General features: G+C 46.1%; 1 long non-coding RNA gene across 6 annotated transcripts in view; it reads left to right on the forward strand.

Moving 5' to 3' along the window:
- LOC106860581 (uncharacterized) overlaps positions 1-5,832 on the forward strand; it is a 154,964-nt gene that overhangs the window by 118,796 nt on the left and 30,336 nt on the right. The gene's annotated exons all lie outside the window — the stretch shown is intronic.

A 5,832-nucleotide genomic window follows, 5' to 3' on the forward strand; every position in this document is an offset into this window, starting at 1 on the left:
TCAGTACTGGAAAAGAGGCTTCCAAAAGAGAAATTTGTAACCATATTGTAATGGTTATCAAGAGGAATTGCTGGATTTCTGCTCCCAGGTCTGCCATTGTGCAATGCATGTGTAGATCCAGAATCCTCCCTGAATTGACCACAGGATCTCTTTGAGATCAGTATGGTACCTCTTGGACAGGTAACATTCCAGTTAGAGAAGTCCCAACAACTGAGTGACATTCTGATGTGCTTCCCCTGGTACCATCCATGAGCCAGACTCCACACTTTTGTTTGACAGTCTTCTTCATCTCTCATTAGTGTAAATGCAAAAATATGTCCTGTCAAACCATGTCTGTTAAGTGGTGAAGAGAGAATGTGGATTTCCTAAGCTTCCAGCATGGAGGTGGTGGTGTTGTGATAGGGAGTGTTTGCCAAGACCTTTGGAACTCGAAGACACCGACAGAGATGTTTGTGAAGTGCACAAGTGTAGAAATGCTGCATGAAACCATGGTCTGAGGTGTTCTGAATATCACTGTGTGAATTAATGAGATGCTGACATGTAAGGGAAGCTTAGGCACACCATCAGCCTCTTCTGATTATTGTCAGTATTAAGCTCAGATTGGTAACAGCAGGCCAGGTAGTCACCCAGTATGGTGGGGAAATTGCTATTTCAGTGGGGAAATGAGACAAAACAGCATTGGGGAAGTTATCTGAGGTCACACAGAGAAGACAACTGGGATGTTATTTCCTGCCATCCAAGCTCTGGCCTTTTCCTCTTCTTGCCTCAAGTGTGGTTTCTTCTCCTGGCCCTACAACATAGCTCAGCTGGAGGAGAGAAGGGTTGCTTGAGCGGGAAGATGAAAGAAGAAACATTATTTCATTGAGCAGTGTCAAGAAATTATATGGGAAGAAGAAAAAGAGGACAGATGGAAGGAATCCAGCTGTCTTCTTCTGCAAAGAAGAAATATCTTTGTAGCATTATGGCTGCTTTCAGGGTTCATGATTCAGCTTTCAGGTCGGTTGTTGATAGTTAGGATGTTTTCATTTTGACTTCATCTGTTGACAAGGCAGTAAGAGCTCTGTGAGGACACGTATCTCTCCATCACATATGACTAATTGTATTGGGACAGCCGCGAGCACAATAACACTTCTGTTTTCCTCCAGAACAGCTCCATTACAGACTGCCTGGTAGCTGAGCCCCAGCAAGTGTTTTTGCAGTTTTGCTGATTGTGCAGTCCAGATAACCTGTGAGAGAGCAAACATGGAAAGTGTTGAATATTCAGCTCAAAACCCAGAAAACAGACTTGTTTCACTGCTTGTCTGAACTGAGCTTTTAACTGCGTGTTGTCAATGCTTTTCAGGAAACTCATCTCGTCTGGGACACATCATCTGGCAGCGAAGTGCTCCCCATTTAGGGACAGCCATCAGGAGTTCTGCAAAGGCCAGGGCTCACAGCTAGGCACTGTTGTCTTTGCAGCTTAGTCTTGTTTCCCATCTCCTTGGAGAGCAAAACTCAATCTGTGCAAAACAGATGCATTTTTAAACAAGATTTGTCTTAGTCTTACACTCAAAAAACTGTCTCCAAAAAAACCAGTGCATAGCAGAAGCTAGCAGAAGACTTTCTCCAGATGTTTGCTCTTGTTGATCCTATTTCTGCAGCAACTCAGGAGTTTTGGTGCAATGTAAGAACTGAATTTAAACTCCTTGGCATTAAACTGGTCGCCCCCTGCTCCTCAGGGTAACAGCTGTATTTATGCATGAAAGCCACATTTTCATTCCTCAAGAAGTGTGTCTGCACAGATGAGCCTCTGACCTCAATATATCAGCTCAGTGGTCAAGAGCCTTACGCAGAAAGAGCTTTGGTGTGCAACTCTTCCACTTGGTGAGTTTAATCTATGTAGGGATGACAACAGAAAGTTCTCTACAAGAGACTATGCAGGTTTAAAGCTGTCCTTGCTTTGGATGAAATCATTGCTTGCTCCTCAAGGAGATTTGTGATATCTGGAATCTGCATTCATAGTGTACACATGGGAAGTCTGTCCAACACAGGGAGGTAGCAGAGATGTTTGTCATTCTTCCTCTGTCCCTTTTCCCTAGGAGGAAAGCCAGTTTTCCTGCCTGCAGCAGGATTTAGGAGTGCAAGACTACTTCTGTCATGATGCCATCACAAGGCCATTGTTTCTATCTGAGTACTAGAGGAATTAGTCAGTAGGAGAAGGATGATGCACCAGGAGATAGCCAGTCAGTGCATACCTTTTGAGGGCATTGACTTCTCCTAACAAATTCACCAAAGGCCCATTTCAGTCTACTTCTCCTCTTCTTGCTATGTTGACTTCGTTGTTTGTTGTTGGAGGACAGGAGTTACCTAAGGAGCTCTGGGCAACTGAATAGAGGAGCTGAGTCTGGGATGTGAACTTGGCAGCTGCAGACACCAAATGAGGAGACTGCTCTCCTGGAAATGTGAGAAATCTCTGGACACTGACAGAGTGCATGGCATTATGACTGTGATCTGCCCTGGATGAGTGCTCCACAGATGCCCCTTGCAGGGCCTAATGCATGTGTCTGCAGCTCTTAGAAACAACGATGTTGCTCAAGGTCCCCTGTCAGCCTTGAGCGTGGTTCCCGTCATTGCTGTTGGATGCCCTGCGGTGGGAAGAGCAGGCGTGCTGGCTGCCAGTTCAGGTCTAAAAATGATGTCTGTGCAAAGTCCATCCTTGTCTGGACTCCAAGGGGCTGCTGAGCACAAGGCCTTCACACAGTTTCCTTAACAGGCTCCTTTTCACTTTTTCCAGGGACTTGCACTGTGCTTCATTTCAGAGTGATCCAGTGAATTAACATATTGTTGCTGCTGCCTGGGTAATTGCATGCCCGGGGTCTGCTCTGCTCCAGCACAGTCTTCCTGGCTTCCCAGACAGAAAGCATCCTTCTCCTTTGGCAAACAAGGTTGCAAAGTATTGCTCTGAGGCCTAGCTCAAAGACTGGAGGAATGGGAGGGGGAAGGAGGAGGGGGAGGCTGTTTCTGAAGACATATCTGGCTTCAAGAGCTTACCTATCAACAAGGAGCTGGAGATGGGGTTTTTCAGTCTTTATTTCTGTACAAAGGTACTAATTTTGACTGAAGCAGTGGTTTTCTTCTGTTTTATGTAGACAACTGGTATGGGTGCACTTACAGAAATTTAGTTTAACACAAGTCACCATGAGGACTCAGAACTGCTTGAAATGAGCTGTCCTGGGTCACACAGGAATTTCAGCAGAAATTGAAACTGAGTGGTCTGATACCCTCTTTCTACTGAAAATAAAACTCTTTGAATAGGTAGGTGTAAAAATGCTTGCTGGTCTCACTTCCGAGTACAAAAACCTCACATGTGGATAAACCCTTAGAGTCTCTAAATTCCTGTGAGACAAGACCACATCTCAGAATACACTGATGAGCATATTATCAAAGCTGGATGGGTTTTTTAATGCAGATGCAAATTTGCATTTTTGAAAGATGATATTCGGTCAGGACTGACTTCTGGTGGGGAGCTGGCATTGCTTAGGCAATGGTCTCCAAAAAGAAGTGTGGTTATGTGCCACATGAGGAGTGCACACAGCTTGGCTATCAGGCAGATGCATGAAGAGGACAGGGAGCATCCAGACTCAGGGATAGTGGGGAGGAAGTTGATTTATATCTCTGCCACTCTGACTTTCTTGGTGACCTGGGGTGAGAAAATGAACCTCTCCTTTTCTACCTCCTCCTCTTCTGCCCACCCAGCACATGTGACAGTTGTCTTGTAGTTTGTATGGGTCCTTCTAAAAAGCTGGAATTTGGTAGTGCTATCTGTAAAGTCCTTGTTGTGAACATTTCCTGTCCCTTATAACATAAGCTATTTTCACTGAAAGGAAAATATTTTTCCAGCACTGTATGACACAAGGGATGGAGAGGATGGTATGGCCATGTTGACAGTGTAGCTGGGTCATCCTGCACCAGAGCTGTGCAGTTTGTGGGGCAGAGGCAAGGCTTCTTGAGGCATCTCCATCCTGTGGAATAGAGGCTGGCACCTCGGGCAGTGTATGGAGAGCCCTTCTGTGACTGGCCTAGCTATGGGGCTTAGGGAATCCTGCTTGTTCTGTAACTATATGTGTGCATTTATGGACATACACAGGGGAGAAAGATGGATGTGTGTGTGCTGCAGGTGGGACATGGACAAAGGTTCCTTGGCCACTGACACCCCAACTGAGATGAACAGTTGCATGTGGGCTGCTCTGGGACTGCATGCAGGACTGGGGTTTGTCATGTCCTGAGAGGAACATAAGGCACAGTGCCCAGGGGTGCCTTCATGGTCTTGGGATGTCGTTGTTTCTCTAACTCTTTTCACTTGGGGCAGTGCTGAGTGATTCCCACCCTTTCCTCCAAAGTCTGCACTGGTGGCAGTTAGAAGTAGGATAATATAGGCTGAAGGGAATCTTGGGTGGGTCAGCTGTGAGATCAGACCAGGTTGTTCATGACTTTCTTGGGTCAAGTCCTGCTTTAGGTGAACTTGGCTGTGTTCCCAGTCACCTCCCTGCGGGTGCTGGGGCTGCTGCTGCATCCCTCAAAGCCATCTCCTGTCCTGGCTGAATGAGCCCAGCTCCCACAGCCTCTTCTCTTTGGGCAAGTCCACCTGTGCTCCTCCACTGAACTTGCTCTAGTTTGTCCGTGTGTTTCTTGTACCAAAACAAGATGCAGTGTCTAGATGGGCTCTCAAGAGTGCTGAGATCTCTTGGCTGTTTCTGCTCCTGCAGCCCAGTGTGCTGTTGGTCTTTTCTGCAGTTTCTTTTCTAAGGTCTAGTTGGCCTGTGGTCCCAACAACTGTCCCAGCCTCTGAGGAGTGGCAGAGCTTCTGGGATGCAGGGCTGTGCCTGGATGATCACTTAAATAGGACCCTCAGAACTGTGCTTGGAAAGCCTGAGAGTGTCTCAGCAGCCAGGAGGGAAGAGGAGCACAGAGGAGCCCTGAGGTGGCAAAGAATTCTTCTCCTTGCTAATGGTGTGGGCTCCCATAGGGAGAGACACAGAGCCCAGCCAGATGAGGCAATGAGCTGAGTTCTGTAGAAAAAAAGCAAAGAGGTGTAGTGTTATAACTACCACTGTCTCACTTACTCATCTGGAAAGCAAGCTTTTACTCGCTGCTGTGCTTCCCGTGGGGCTGTGGCTGTTGATGGCCACGGACAGCTGAGGTCCTGCAATACCAGGGCACAGGGCTGTGGAACATACCTCACTGCTGGGCTTGAGCCACAGCCCCTGGGAGCCATGTGCAGAGGAGCAGTATGTATCCATGTATGTATACCATGCTCAAACAAAATGCTGCAATTCCATGCTGTGCTGCCAGTTTGGTGTGTGAGTTTCGAAGCAGCAACCTATATTCTTGACAATCCAAGAGCCTTGGGAAAAGATCAATTTTTTATGCTGTACTAATTTAATAAATGTCTTTTTTTAGTGTAGGAAGGTAGCAATAAAAGACAAAAAGGAGAAAGAAAAGACAGAAAGACCTGTACAATCATTTTAAATGTTTTCTGCTTTTCCGTTCATGTTCTTTCCAGGAAATGAAACTGGCTATATATGGTATAGGATTGAAACCACATATCACAAGCCACTGTCAAGTTCATGAAGTGACCACATTGAAAAAGTAGTGAAAAATGTGTTCTTACTGGTGCCTTCCTAGCCTGTAGGAATCCTGGCTGTGGCTTGTGATTGTAGTAGGGTGAAGATTTGCATTTTCAAGTTGGCGGTTTTCCTTTTTGCTTTTCCACTTCCTACAAGCTAATTTGGTGTTAATTGTGAATCTGGAATGCAAATCAACTCACCTGCTTGTTTTTTCTTTCATTTTCAG

This window comes from Sturnus vulgaris, chromosome 1 (assembly GCF_052056855.1).
Source record: "Sturnus vulgaris isolate bStuVul1 chromosome 1, bStuVul1.hap1, whole genome shotgun sequence".
Taxonomy (NCBI): Eukaryota; Metazoa; Chordata; class Aves; order Passeriformes; family Sturnidae; genus Sturnus; species Sturnus vulgaris.